The sequence below is a fragment of the Myxine glutinosa genome, chromosome 1 (genome assembly GCF_964187855.1).
Source record: "Myxine glutinosa chromosome 1, kmMyxGlut1.1, whole genome shotgun sequence".
Taxonomy (NCBI): Eukaryota; Metazoa; Chordata; class Myxini; order Myxiniformes; family Myxinidae; genus Myxine; species Myxine glutinosa.
The window spans coordinates 392,137,908-392,153,854 of record NC_136261.1 but is presented as its reverse complement, the minus strand read 5'-3'; the positions used below and the strand labels follow the sequence as shown (position 1 = coordinate 392,153,854).

Genomic DNA, 15,947 nt, shown 5'->3' with positions numbered 1-15,947 from the left:
TGACAACAAATCAGATCTTTATATTGAGGAATATTATAGAACAAGCCAAAGAATGGCAAACGACGATGTACCTCAATTTTATAGATTTCTAGAAAGCTTTCGACTCCTTGCCCAGAGAAAGTCTGGGTCATAATGAAGAAATACAGCATACCTGGAAAATTAGTGAACCTTGTAAAAGCCCTTTACCAAGACTTTCAATGTGCGGTCGTCGACCAAGGTGAAACAACAGAATGGTTCAAGGTGAAGACAGGAGTTAAACAGGGGTGTAACATGTCAGGATTCTTATTCCTACTAGTGGGTGATTGGGTCATGAGAAGAACGATAAAGAACACCGAGCGGTAATTTTGGGCACTTTTTTTTCAAACAAGCTCTAAACCATTGGATTCCCCAGGAAAAATGCGTCTAGAATCAACTTCAAACTTAATGAACACCATTTCCTTAAAGAACGGGATTCTGAGCCCGAATATCACTTCAAATATTAGTATTCTATATTAATTAAATCGTCGGCGGTCCTAAAATTCGCTCCAGCTGCATCATCAGTGCGCCACGCCTTTGCTTTGACAGGCTTTGTTTACAAAACAATCGGCTTCCCAATATGGCCGCCAGACTATTTCCGGTGGCTTCACGGCGGCTAATGCTGCGAGGTGGCCAATTGGCTCTCCATATTATATACCTCCGTGACTACACCCATCTACACCCATCTACTACCAACTACCTAACCTACTGATGCCACAGTGATGGGTAAAATAGTGGCAAGAGGCTTTGGCTTCGCCGGCTCATTGCGGCTTTGCAGTCGGTACGAGTAATAAAATGAGAATCTCCGAACAAACCTCTTCAGATGAGATAAGGTCCGATCACGAGAAACTTCGTCACAGTTACAGTCCGAGGGCCCGAGGCTGACAAGATCACCCGGAAGTTCTTCCTCGTTATTTAATACTTCTTGTTTTCGCGCATCATTCTTCTTCCTCTTTGTAAGAAGATTGTTTGTGGCGTCGGCAATTTGAGTGTCGTCGCTGCATCACGGTGCGAAAATAAAAGGGAAGTTATAGGCTTCCTCTTCTTCTAGTTCTACGTAACATTTAAATGGCGTTTTCAGGGCCACGAGACTCTATATACACCACTCGCCTCGCTAAATCACCGGTTGAAGCAAATATTAACGGGAGACCACATTGTTGAACGCGTTTATTCCGCTCGACACGCTCAGCGCTCCTCACCACACGGCATTTCAGAGGGATGGGCATCTTTGGCTTTGTCTGTTTTCTCGAGGATTGAGGGATGGTGGGAATGGTGGGTGTGGGTGAGTGGTCGGTGGGGGAGTGGGGGAATGGTGGAGGGGGGTTTAAGAGTCGTGGGGGGAGGGGAGGGAGAAGAGTCGTGGGGGGAGGGGAGGGAGAAGAGTCGTGGGGGGAGGGGAGGGAGAAGAGTCGTGGGGGGAGGGGGGTATAAGAGTCGTGGGGGGAGGGGAGCTTTTAGAGTCGTGGGGGGAGGGGAGGTTTTAGAGTCGTGGGGGGAGGGGAGGTTTTAGAGTCGTGGGGGGAGGGGAGGTTTTAGAGTTGTGGGGGGAGGGGAGGTTTTAGAGTCGTGGCGGGAGGGGGGGTATAAGAGTCGTTGGGGGAGGGGGGGTATAAGATTCGTGGGGGGAGGGCGGTATAGGAGTCGTGGGGGACGGGGGGATACAGTTGTCGTGGGGGGAGGGGGTATAGGAATCGTGGCGGTAGAGGGGATACAGGAGTCGTGCGGCGAGGGGGGGCATAGGAGTCTAAATTTGCACACGCTCGTAATTTCGCAGCACGTGAAGCGTACTCCAGGTCCAAATATCCAACTCCTGGACGCCAATAATGCTAACTTCCCTGCAAATGTCTGCTGCTCTTCTTCTGCTCCAATTGGTTCTTCTGATCATGTGCTTCTTAAAGTGGATATCTCTCTGGCCATTCTCAGAGAGCCTCCGCAGCATTGACGAGTCTGGCATTTCACTCAGGCCGACTGGCACGGTCTTCAAGCAGCCATCAATCATCTCGACTGGTCTCCCATCTCTACTGCCTCTGACATCAACTCTTCCTATGAATTCTTCCAAAGTAAACTGCTCTCTCTCATGTACAGATTTATCCCATCTTGTCTTCAGTTGTCATGCCCTTCCTCCCGTCCATGGTACACTGAATGTTGTGGTGAGGCAGTTGCCCTGAAACAACTTGCCTTTGTCTCTTGGAAGGCAAATCCAACTGAAAGCAATCTCAGTTCCTTCCACCAAGCTCGGAAGAAGTGTGTGTCTGCCCTCAGGATAGCCAGGAAACAATATCTCTGTACTCTCAAGGCTGAACTCTCAAACCCGTCTCCCTACTCCAAATCCTGGTGGTGTCTGGTCAAATCCGTTTCTGGTGTTTGTTCCCCCTCCATCCCCTCCCTTACCTCAAATGGCTACACAGCTGACTCTGCATGTGAAAAAGCTGAATGCCTCAACTCTGTGTTTGCCTCAAAATCTTGTGTCCCAAACACATCTCCACCTGAGTGGGGGATAAATGTTTGTTCTGGCTCACATAAAATTTAACATTGAAGTCAATGAGGAAAATTAAGGAAACTTATTGATACTCCCGCCCCCTCGAGTTAAATTACACCCCTTTTTGGCCCAAAAAATTGCACCCCATTTTACCTTCGCCTGATGAGAGGGTATTGCATTTGAGTCCATTTGTCTATTTGTCCGCACAGAATAAATATGATTTTTTTCTGCAACCGTTGGTCCGATTGGAAGGAAATTTTCACCATCGGTTTAACTCCACCAGTATAATTTTTTAATAATTATGACGTCATCGGTCACGTGGTCCGGCTACCATATTTGTTTTTACACAAAAGCCTTTAAAACCACTGAAATTACACCCCCTATTCTCTCAAAAAATTGCGCCTCTTTTCTCCCTCCTAAGCCCCACCCACTTTTTACGACACCCTTTTTCCTCCCAAAAAATTGTGCCCCTTTTCTCCCTGCTTTTAACTTATTAACTCCCCCCATTTTTCATTATACTCACACAGAGACCCAACGAATATGTGTGTTTCATTTTTAGGTAATAATTTAATTCTCATAAAAGAACAATCACCATCGAGAATATTGACAAATATTTTATTGGAATTAAACTATCGGTTTAGGTATCGCTGTTGAGCGAATATGAAATGATAAACTTCTCTTATATTAATGATCTCATTTGAAATCCTCCAGAGCCACATACCATTTTTAGATTATAGTAAATTATTTTTCCCTCAATCTTTTGACAATCAGCCTGGTGTTGGCTCAGCGGTTAGGGTGCCGGCTTGGGATCCTAGGATCCTGGGTTCGAATCCCGATTGATCACTTAACTAATGCCAGTGGGGTTGACTCAGCCTGTCATCCGTCCGAGGTCGGCAAATTGAGTACCAGTTCACTGGTAATTCCCTGTGTGTCGCCAGAGGCGACCAACAGGGTTGGTGGCAGGAAGGGCATCCGGCCATAAAACATTGCTTCAAAAAGGGCACCACAATGCCCAAAAAAGGCCAACCCCCGCCCTGCGGGGACAAATGGCCTCTAAAGGTGATTCTTCTTTCTTCTTCTCTTGACAATTACTTTTTTTGCCGAATAAATACAATGTTTCAAAACACAAAAGACAAATTTCAATCAATCTCCTCATTTAAAAAGGAAACTGAAATATATTGCACTGATGTAAAATTGAACAAAGATGATTTCAATAACTTTTGGATTAAACCTATTATGAAGGATAATATGAGCGACTCAATACCTTTTCAAGGAAGAGCATTCTCTGTCTTTGGGAAGTCGTCAATAAAAGTAAATAAAACAAAAGTTTCACCACTATTTATGGAGATCTATATCAAACTAAAGGAGGTGATGAAAGATGTAAAAGTGTCAAAAAATAAAACTCTTTTTACTGAAGTTATCGAAAAGGAAAATAAAACCATTATCTCAAAATTCGGTGAAATTTCTATATTCCTGAATAACCCTAAAGATGTTAATCTTAATGAAATGAAAGATGTTAATATACAGGAGAAATGTCATTTCGCTCAATAGTAGTTAGGAACCATTTTAAAATTACATTTAACGATAGAAATATCGTAGTTGAATCTGTCAATGAAAAAAAGTAAATGGATGCAGACGGTAATGTTTTTTTCTTCGAATTAAATATGAGTCATTATTCAAGTGAAGGTTTTGTTGATTTTAAAAGTGATGATAGTGGTAGTGAGACTTTATCTTCAAGACAGTTTTATGGATGATGATGATTATGAAAGCACCGATTATAGTGAAGATGATTTTTAGTTTAAGTAATCTTTTCCTATATAAATATGATAAATCCAAACGACATACCAGATGAGCCTCTTGAATTCCCTGATTCTCCATATGATAAATTAGAGAATTGTCCAGCTCGTGGAAGAGTGGGATTAAATACAGAGTCAAAAGCCCATAAACAATGTTTATTCTGTGATTATCTTTTAATTAATGATGAAGAAAATATATAAAAATAAATATAACGATTTTAAAATTACACCAAAAATGAATTACTTCAGAAGATGAATAAGAGAAATGAACGTTAAGTATGAGGGTGATAATACACCTTTCCTTGCAATGGAAGAGATTGATAAAATTAGGATGATGTTTCAAGGATTGATGTTATTTGCTATTCACGATTGTCATTTTCAGGGAAATATCAACACAACATATTATATAAATAAAATAATGGATTATATTGAAATTAAACCTGAACTCAGGATAAAATGTCGAGTTTCTCAAAAAGCCTGTAAAAAATTGGATGACTTGTTTTCCAAATATATAAATGAATGATTTTTTTACCCGTTTGGGAAAACAAGATAAAATTTAACAACCATAAAAATCTTCCAGATTCATTAAGATGTCTTATAGTTGGTTCAAGCGGATGTGGAAAAACCTGTTTGCTTTTAAAGATGCTCCTTACTCCCAACTTTTTAGATTATAATAATTTAATATTTTTCACAAAGTCAAGTTTTCAACACGAGTATCAACGACTATCACAAGGTTTTAATGCGGGTCTTCAAAAACAAGATATAATCGGTTTATTTAAACTTAAAAAAAAATGATTATAGCATTGAAGATACAATACAACTATTTTGTGATACACAGAAATCAAAACCGAAACCGAAACCCATTACTTGTATTCTCAACGATAATACGATGATAGGTCTGATGTCCCCTCACCCCAAGATTTGGATAAATCAAAAAAGAACCTCGTTATCTTTGATGATTGTGTTAATGAGAGAAACCAAACTGTTATGGATAGCTACGATACAAGAGGGAGGCATTCTTCTGGTAATTGTATTATCTCAGTCAATCATACTTTCAACTCCCTCGTCGCTCAATAAGAAACAATGCCAATACTTTTATTTTATTCAAGTTGAATTCAATAGATGTAAATAATTTTTGGAGAGACAATTGTTCTACGTTATGTAGTAAAAAGGAATTTAAGGCTCACATGAAACACACGATTGGAAAATATGCAGCGCATTCAGAAAGTATTCAGACCCCTTCACTTTTTCCACATTTTGTTATGTTGCAGCCTTTTGCAATTATGCTGAAATCGTTTAAATTCATTTTTTCCCTCATCAATCTACACTCAATACCCCATAATGACAAAGAGAAAACAGGATTTTAGAAAGTTTTGCAAATTTATTAAAAAGAAAAAATGAAATATCACATTGACATAAGTATTCAGACCCTTTGCTATGACACTTTAAATTTAGCTCAGGTGCCTCGCATTCCTCTTGATCATCTTTGAGATGCTTCTCCACCTTGATTGGAGTTCACCTGTGGTAAATTCAATAGATTGGACATGATTTGGAAAGGCACACACCTGTCTATATAAGGTCTCACAGCTGACGATGCATATCAGAGCAAAAACCAAGCCATGAGGTCGAAGGAACTGCCTGCAGGACTCAGAGACAGGATTGTGTCGAGGCACAGATCTGGGGAAGTCTACAAAAACATTTCTGCTGCATTGAAGGTTCCCAAGAGCACAGTGGCCTCCATAATTCTTAAATTGAAGAAGTTTGGAACAACCAGGACTCTTCCTAGAGCTGGCCGCCCGGCCAAACTGAGCAATCGTGGGAGAAGTACCTTGGTAAGAGAGGTGACCAAGAACCCGATGGTCACTCTGGCTGAGCTCCAGAGATCCTGTGTGGAGAAGGGAGAAACTTCCAGAAGGACAACCATCACTGCACCACTCCACCGATCTGGGCTTTATGGCAGAATGGCCAGACGGAAGCCAAACAGTTCAATCTTGGTTTCATCAGACCACAGAATCTTGTTTCTCACAGTCTGAGAGTCCTTCAGGTGCTTTTTTTGCAAACTTTAAGCGGGCTTTCATGTGTCTTTCACCGAGGAGACGCTTCCCTGAGGAGAGAGGGGGAAAGGCTGAGGAGAAGGGGGGAGGCTGAGGAGAAGGGGGGGGGGGGGAAGGCTGAGGAGAAGGGAGGAGGGAAGACTGAGGAGAAGGGAGGGGGAAAGGCTGAGAAGAAGGTGGGGGGGGGGGCGGAAGGCTGAGGAGAAGAGGGGGCGGAAGGCTGAGGAGAAGGGGGTGAAGGCTGAGGAGAAGGGAGGGGGAAAGGCTGAGGAGAAGGGGGAGGGGAAAGGCTGAGGTGAACGGGGGGAAGGCTGAGAAGGGGTGTGGAAGGCTGAGGAGAAGGGAGGTGGGGAAGGCTGAGGAGAAGGGAGGGGGGTTGGAAGCAGAGCAGAGCCCTTTATACACAGAGTTTGGCCAACTCGGGAATAGGCATCATGTTGGAGCCCTACGTCAAGTGCACGTGCGTTCAAGCGTGCATGCATCGAGTTACATATTAAGTCTGTGCGTGCATGCAACTTTCTGCTATGAGAGACGGGTTTATTTTTATGTTCCCGAGTTTCTTTCATTGTTTAGTCACTTGCAAATCCTGTCCCTGTTACACAAATATATGTACACGGTAGCCTATTGATTATATTTGTTGGAATTTCACTGGGCCATTATTTTTCATTTAGTGTATTAAGCTGTTTTTCACATTCAGTCATCCCAAATGAGGGCCGTTGAATTGCTGGGCTTCACGTCTTTCGTTTGAAGACTAAAAATCTCCATGCTGCATCCATTATGTCTCTATGGGATGGAATTAATTATTTTTTTATGTTAATTCATTTATATCCCCTTTGTAGCCTGGTGTTGGCTTCGCCTGGTGTTGGCTTAGCGGTTAGGGTGCCGGCTTGGGATCCTAGGATCCTGGGTTCGAATCCTGATTGATCGCTGAATTAACACCAGGGATGTTGACTCAGCCTGTCATCCTTCCGAGGTCGGCAGATTGAGTACCAGCTTGCTGGGATGAATGATCACGGTGTGCACCCCGATTTAGAATAGGTACACCGTATCCCTGCGCATCGTAAGAGGCGACCAAGGGTTGGCGTCAGGAAGGGCATCGGGCCATAAAAACATTTCCTCAAAACAGGGAACCATGATTGTCATGGGGCCCACAAGGCTAACCCCCGCTCTCGCGGGGAAAATGGCCTTAAAACGATCATTCATTCATTCATTCATTTATATCCCTTTGTGTGTTTAACCCATCAATTGACACCGGACTCCGCATTACGTGGAGTTTTGACAAATCTTGTCATAACGCGTGATGTCGAATCATAAAAATCTTCGAAGATAGATCAACAGAAAGAGAAAAATATTCTCCACAATTTATAATAATAATAATAATAATAATAATAATACATTTATTTTATATAGCGCTTTTCAAGAAGCCCAAAGGCGCTTTGACAAAATACAAAAAACAAGTGCAAAAAGACAAAAATCAATAGGTAAATAATCAAAGCAAAAGGAAGGAGAAGGAGAAGAGATAGTCAGGGGTTAAATGCTGTGGGTTAAATGTTGAATGCAGTGTTGAACAGGTGGGTCTTGAGTGATGTTTTGAATGTGGTGAGTGAGGAGGAGTCTCTGATGGTTTGAGGTAGTGAGTTCCAGAGGGTGGGAGCAGCGATGGAGAAGGCCCTGTCCCCCCAGGATCTGAATTTGGTCTGCATTGGGGGAGGTCAGGAGGTTGGTACCAGCAGAGCGGAGGTTGCGGGTGGGAGTGTGTCTGGAGAGGAGGTCAGTCAGGTAGGATGGGGCCAGGTTATGGAGGGCTTTGTAGGTCAAGAGGAGGATTTTGTACTGGATTCTCTGGGGGATGGGGAGCCAGTGAAGCTTGTAAAGGACGGGGGTGATGTGGTCACGGGTCCGGGAATGGGTGAGTAGATGGGCAGCGGAGTTCTGAATGTGTTGGAGTTTATTGGTGATTATTGAGGGTGAACCAAAGAGGAGGCTGTTGCAGTAGTCCAGACGGGAGGTGATGAAGGCGTGGATGAGGGTTTCTGCAGCCGTGGAGGAGAGGGATGGACGGAGACGGGCGATGTTTTTCAGGTGAAAGAAGGCTGTCTTTGTGATCTGTTTAGTGTATTTGTCGAAGGAGAGGGTTTGGTCAAAGATGATGCCAAGATTCCAGATGTGAGGGGAGGTGGATACTGGGAAACCGTCCATGTTGAGGGCAAAGTTATGGGTGGATTTGGTGAGCGTTTTTGGGCCAATGATGATTATTTCAGATTTATCATAGTTAAGTTTGAGGAAGTTGATTTGAAGCCAGGATTTTATTCCAGTGATGCAGTTTGTCAGGATAGAGTGGGTGGCGGTGGAGATGGACTTGGTGGAGATGAAAAGCTGGATGTCATCAGTGAAGCAGTGGAATTGGAGACCATGACGGCGGATTAAGTGACCAAGGGGGGACAGGTACAGGATGAAGAGGAGGGGGGCAAGAACTGAACCTTGGGGGACACCTTGGGGGAGGGGTGCAGTGGGGGATTTGCAGTTATTGATGGAGATGAACTGGCGTCTGTCGGAGAGGTATGATTTGATCCAAGAGAGGGCAGTGCCGGTAATGTTAAAGGTGGTTTCAAGTCGGGTGAGGAGGATGGTGTGATTTATGGTGTCAAAGGCGGCACTGAGGTCGAGGAGGATGAGAATGTTGAGGTTGCCAGCGTCAGAAGAAAGGAGAAGGTCGTTGGTGATTTTGAGGAGAGCAGTTTCAGTACTGTGGTTGGAGCGGAATCTGGGTTGGAATGTTTCATACAGGTTATTGGCAGAGAGGTGATGTTTGATTTGAGCGGCTACAGTGCGTTCCAAAACTTTTGACAGAAAGGGTAGGTAGGAGATGGGTCTGAATTTGTTTAGGGTGTCAGGGTTGAGTCCAGGTTTTTTTCAGAATGGGGGTAACAGCAGCAATTTTTATGGATGGTGGGACGATGCCTGTAGACATGGAGGAGTTTATTGTTGCAGTGATAAGTGGAGAGAGCACAGGAAGGGAGGCCTTGACAAAGCTGGAAGGGATGGGGTCAAGAGTGCAGGTGGCAGTTTTCATTCCTATGAGGAGTTCAGAGAGGTCAGTAGGGGAGACTGGGGAGAACTGAGACAGGGGTTGGCAGGATAAGGGGGGGCAGGTGGTTTGAGGGGGAGCAGGTGCGGTGGTGGTTAAGCTGCAGTAGATGTTGTCAATTTTGCTTTGGAAGAATGAAAGGAAGGAGATGCAGTTGTCTACTGTGAATGACTGGGTGGTGGTGTCCAGGGGGCTGAGGAGTTTGTTTATTGTAGAGAAAAGTGCTTTTGGGTTACCAGAGCCAGAGTGGATAATTTGAGAGTAGTAGGCGGAGCGGGCACGGGAGAGGGCATCTTTGTAGTGTTGTAGGTGGTCCTTGTAGGCTTGGGAGTGAATTGTGAGACCTGTTTTATTTTGGAGTCTTTCAAGTTGGTGAGCACGAGTTTTCATCAGGCGGAGTTCAGGGGTAAACCAGGGAGCAGAATGGGTGAAAGAAACTGTTTTGGTTTTTATAGGCGCAAGCTGGTCAAGGCAGGAGGAGAGAGTGTGGTTGTAGTAGTCAGTGAGGTCAGAAGGGGTGTGGAGGTCAACGAAGGGAGAAGTGGACATTTTTTCAGAGAGGGTGGATGAGAATGAGGTAGGTGAAAGAGCGTTTAGCTTACGGAAGTTGATAGTGCGATAATGCCTTGGTGCTGGGGTGGGGATGTTGATGGTCATAGTGATGGCTAAGTGGTCAGAGAGGGTGAGGTCGGAGCCAGGGAGATGGTGCAAAATTAATCCAGTAGAGCAGACAAGGTCCAGAATGTGCCCATGGTTATGGGTAGGAAAGTTGACATGTTGAGTGAGGTTAAAGCAGGTGAGTAAATCGGTGAAGTCAGTGGCTATTGTGGAGTCAGTGGAGTCCATGTGGATATTGAAATCACCGAGGAGGAGGATTGAGGGGGAGAGGGAACATAGTTGGGTCAGAAAGTAGGAGAAGTCAGACAGGAATGATGGGTGTGGCTTGGGACGGTGGTAGACGACAGCCATGACTGACTGTGTGTGACCAGAGAGTTTAAAAGCCAGGTGTTCAAATGATGGAGCAGATGAGATGGAGATGAGGCTGGTCTTGATGTCCTGTCGGTGAATTACGGCAATTCCACCACCTCGGCCCTCCGAGTGTGGTTTATTGATGTAAGAATATCCATTGGGTGTGGTGAGGTTGAGCGTGTAGTAGTCCAGTGGTTGTTGCCAGGTTTCAGTGAGACAGAGAAATTCCAGTTTATTTTCCAGAATGTAGTCGTTCAGGATGAGGCTTTTGTTGTTGAGGGACCGGGTATTGAACAGGGTGCGCTTGATGTTGCTTTGTACGGTGGGGATGAACTCAGGTGATTTAGCCAGGGTTTGCAGACAGGGGGCACGTTCGTGTATGTTGTTGTGATGACGTCGTCGACGGGTGAGAGTGCGCTCAGCTGACCAGAGTGAGGGGATGGAGTGACCTGCCTGGGAATTAACAAACTTGCAACCGGAGCCTCTATGGATGTATCTGGGTCATCGAAGGAGTCCGTGGTTTTTGATGACAGAGATGCATGGCGGAGAGGAGTGGTTATTGAGTTGAAGAAGCGTAGCAGCGGAGTACCTCAGAGCCTTGGTAACAGGAGATGGCGTCGTGCCATTGGTAACAGGAGATGGCGTCGTGCCGTTGGTAACAGGAGATGGCGTCGTGCCGTTGGTAACAGGAGATGGTGTCGTGCCGTTGGTAACAGGAGATGGCATCATGCCGTTGGTAGCAGGAGATGGCGTCGTGCCGTTGGTAACAGGAGATGGCGTCGTGCCGTTGGTAACAGGAGATGGCGCCGTGCCGTTGGTAACAGGAGATGGCGTCGTGCCGTTGGCAACAGGAGATGGCGTCGTGCCGTTGGTAACAGGAGATGGCGTCGTGCCGTTGGTAACAGGAGATGGCGCGTGGCGTTGGTAACAGGAGAATCCAGTCGGAGAAGCGGCGAACAAGCAGCGCCAGCGTCCTCTCACAGACCGGAAGTCACCGGAAGTCCAAGTCACCTCATCTAACTACTAACTAATTTGAGCCCACATTTTTCACAGTTCAATTTAAAGTTTGCTCACAGGAATAGGGCCTATTTTGAATACAAAATGATTGGTAAATCATTAAATTGGCAACAATTTTGATGATTGAAAATCACCATTCACCAAATCACCAAATCACCAATGGAAATTAGCAATGTTTGATCAAAAACTACATGAAAATGTTCATTTTTTCATTTCTAATGGAATACATCACTTTTTGAAGTCTCAATCTATCTATAATTCCAGTAATCTCTGTGTGTGTGTATGTGTGTATGTGTGTGTGTCTGTGACCGCTGTTTCTCGACAACCACGTGTCCGATATACTTGAAACTTGCCAGGTATATTGCTGGGGACCTGAGGATGTGCCTTTTCAAGGTTTCATATTAATCGGAGAAGTAGTTACCGAGCTATGTCCAAAAAACGATTCAACCAATCAGAGAGCAGCGAGCTATCACGTGTGCCGAACGTGGCGAACAGACTCTGCCTCGGACGGCACATTTGAGAGCGTATTCATTTATTTCACGTTGGCAAACTATGTTGGCGCTATGTTGGCGTTAAACTATGTCTAATTAAAACTAATTTGCGATTCATCGTAACTGCGATATGCGACCTTCCGGACAGTCAAATGAGGACGTCACTTCCGGACTTACGGATAGTCATAGTGACGACGTACTGATGCTGAACGTGGCGAGCAGACGCTGTAAGGTACGATCGATTGTAGTACACGTTTATAATAACTCTGCCGATACAGGCCCGATTAACTGCAGCGCCATCCGAGCTGCGGCGTCGGGACGATACATTCATTGTATGGTCACATCACGCACTTACGGGCACGCCCATGGGCCCATGGTCACGCCCATGCATGCATGGGTGAAGACATTTTTTTTTTTTTTTTGGCAAGGAACGGGCACCCACGTACGGGCACGTCCTAGTATAAGTAAAGCAGAAAATATGTTGCCAATTTTAATGATGAATTAAGGAAATTTTTTTGCTCGAGAAAAAAAATATTTGGTGGCTTTTGGTCAAATAGTGACAGCAGGTTCAATGACTGACTATGTGTCGTGTTCACTCTGTACTTTCTGCTGGTATATCGGAAGTGATGAAGATTGGTTCAATTCAGTAGTCTAGTTATACATGATTAGGTCTCCACCTCATCTATGTACTTGCTCTCTTTGTAATCTTTTTCCTTGAATGCATTCCCCTTTTCCTCTCATTTTTACTCCTCAAAATCTCTTTCTTTCTATTTCCTCGCACTCTTCTGTCCTTAATACGCTTCTCTCTTCCCGATTTCGACACCTTTCCTCCTCCACTGCCTCCTTTCCCCTCTCTCCCAATTTCATCTTCACTCTTTCTCACTCTCTTGCCTCTCGTCTTTCATCTTTGAAGTGATACTGATTATTGATTGTGTTACAAGGAAGCTTACAAATTTATGTTCAGGTTAACTTGACACTTTAATTGCACAATGTTGGGCAAATAATCTTTGGCAATTGAACATACACTTCTCATTGCACATTATAAGATCTGGTCAGAAGTGTGGAAAATCGGCAATGAATGGCTGAAGCTTTCATTACCTCACAAATCAATTCAAATGTAGGTTATGATAAGCATGTTTTCCTTCTGTTTAGCAAAAATAAATAAATAATAATGGCGGTATCAATGACACACTTAAATAAAGTTTACAACGTATACAGGCAGTTAAAAATAATCCTGACATTAAACATTGCCTAGTTATCATGTTCCCCCTCTCCCCACCCCCCTCTCCCCACCTCCCCCCCGCCCCCCCCCAAAAAAACATTAAAGAGAAAGTTGAGTTGTGCTGAGACAGCAACAAATGGCACACAAAGACGATCCACCTATGGTCAGTGCAAAGAAGCTTATTGCAGCAGTTGCATTGACCTGTTTATACTACAATTACTTTACTGTTCACATGACCTGCTCATGTGTTCAATCTCTGTGACATATCACTTTAGCCTCTTCACTGCACCTCTCATTGCCATACTTTTACTTCCAAGTTCTCCCCCTGATCTTGACTTGCGCATCTTCTTCTGGCAGAGTCTCTGTTGCTTCTTGGCATGGATATAGAGTCTCCCGGTGAAGAACTGGCCGAGGAGCTTCTGTTTTGCATCATGGCATGACGGGAACACAATATCATTTGTGAGCTCTTCTGTCTGTTGAACTAATTTTGCTTTCAAGTTCTTTCCCATGCTCATCAGTCTCCTTGCACATTCTCTGAAGAGAAGTTCTGCATTCTCGATTAGCTGCATGCTCTTGTCAGTGCTGTACGTCAGACATCCATCTTTGTACTCTTTCAATATGGTGAGCATTCCAAGGCTCCCATCATGGGCAGTGTATAAAGGGCTCTGGTCATGGGGTGATTGCTGCTCTATCTCTTGAAGGCACAACGGGCAAAGCATCTTTCGTCTCTTTAGCTTTTTGATGCAGTACCCTGCTAGGTCGAAGAGGCTACTTTGCTCTGCTGGGTTGATTGTTGGGATAGACGTCAAGTGTCGAATGGCAAAATTGACTGGACTGGTGCCAGTGGATGTTGATGTACTCCTGGAAGTAGTAGGCTGGTCCAAAAACTCGGCCAGAAACTGTCTGTCATCCTCTTGGTAGCTTCCTTTAGATGGGCACTTCAGGAATTGCCCAACTGTTATGATCTTCAGAGCTGCATGGAATTCAAGGCATGTTGGGGTCGGATTTTTCATCCGAATGCAGCCGAACAAGTTCTTTAAGCAATCTTGTGTGAAGCCATCTGTCAGAACGTACATGTGACCTCTACCTAGCAATTCTGACTGCAGGCCCAAGATTGACATTGTCGACAAGATAACTCCAGTCTGGACTGGCTTCCAGTGGCCCTTATTCCCAATGGAGATCTTCTTGAAGATTTGGATTGCTTTTTCCAGATGGGATACTGCTTTGTGGTGGGCTTTCCTGTTGTGAAAGTTCAGTGCCAAGATGGGATGTCGGCTTGACATCAGATCAAACCTCTTATTCATAAACTCGATGAACCATGCAGTTGTAACCAGAGCTGGATCATACCCTTCACATTTGACCAAATAACGAAGAGCTGCACAGACTGTGTGGCCAAAGAAGGTCAGAGCTTTGGAAACATTCATTTTCTCAAAGTGAGATGGGTTGGTGGTGGCTTCAGTGAGCTTTGGGGTGAGTTGCAGTTCTTTGTCTTTCTGGAAATCTACCAGTTTTTGCACATGCTCAACTGTCACTTTGTCTGAAGGAAGTTGAAACTCGTCAACAGTGTCCTTATCCAACGTAATGGTGTTCCCATTTACAAGTGCCGCTTTCAGGTTCTTTATGACATGGGGGACATCTGCAAGAAAGTACAAGTGCCTGTCAGAATCACATGGGTGTGGAACTTTGTTCGTCGTTCTGCTGAACTCGGGGCACCGTTGGGACTTCCCATATCAGATGTTATGGCAATAACATGAAGTGCAATGTTGTGTGCCTGCTGTATCACACCCAGTATGATAGGCTTGATGGAGACTACATCCATTGAGTTGCCTGCAAAATGATATACAACAGTTTGCTTCCAGCGAGAAGTTACCTCCCCCCCCCCTAGCATTATCATAAGAGAATGGGTTGCTGTACCAGTGTACCAGTATGACCTGGAAGGGTGGTATCTCCACGCAGACAACTGGAGCCGATGTCATACTGTACGCCTGCTTGCAGTGACATTTCATCAAGTGTCAAACAGCACTCCCTTTCTGTTTGCTTCATTGCAGCTACCTTTAACTTCAAGATAAAGTTGGAGATCTTCAAGATAACGTTGGAGATCACGGCGGGGTCACGTCTTTTCGAAGCTGTTCCATGCGCTCACGCTTTCGAAGCTAAGTAATCTTTCACAATTGTGTTTTTGTCGAGACTGTATCTATCTTTCGGTGTGTGTACCTATAGCGTGTCTTTAGGAAAATTTTCGGTGCTAATTTTTCGTACATGTATACACAATCGTCGGTTAATGCGTATCGAGTATTCTGAGGCGTAGTACTCGTAGGCTTAGGCTACCGTACCGTCTCCGACCTTGTGGTTTTGTTTTTCTCTCAGAGGTTCGTCGAATGCGCTGCAATTATTTTCGTTCTCTGTTTCGTCCCAGGCGTTCACCCCATACCTCCTTGTTTAATATCTCTACTCAAAAAAAAAAAAACCCCAAAATTTTTTTCCTTCTCAGATCTTATTCGTTTATTTGTTGTTCTTATTTGTTCGTTCGTTCTTCGTTCATGTTGTTCGCGATCACATGGTTAGAAATGTTTAATCTCTCCCCTGAACAACTATTTTCTCTCATATATTATAACACCTTTTTCTTCTTCTCCTACAAAAGGATGCTTTCGTCTGGCTCACCAAATCTATTCACTCCAAAAAAAAAAAAAAATACCATCTCTTACAGTTCCTCTTTTCTACATTCCCTAAACTCTCCAGAACTCCACCCCTCCTTCAGCATCCTCAAACGTATTTTTGACTCGTGTGACAAACGTATTATTACAAGGTCTCAAACT

At 44.4% G+C, this 15,947-nt stretch overlaps 1 protein-coding gene across 3 annotated transcripts in view; it reads right to left on the bottom strand.

Annotated features, from left to right (window-relative positions):
- LOC137419586 (uncharacterized) overlaps positions 1-1,049 on the bottom strand; it is a 56,756-nt gene extending 55,707 nt beyond the window's left edge. For all 3 annotated transcript variants that reach the window (XM_078770297.1, XM_078770298.1, XM_078770300.1), the window contains exon 1: positions 831-1,049. The gene's annotated coding sequence lies outside the window, so the exon portion shown is untranslated. The remainder of the gene's footprint in view (positions 1-830) is intronic.
- Between the last annotated feature and the right edge of the window lie 14,898 nt (positions 1,050-15,947).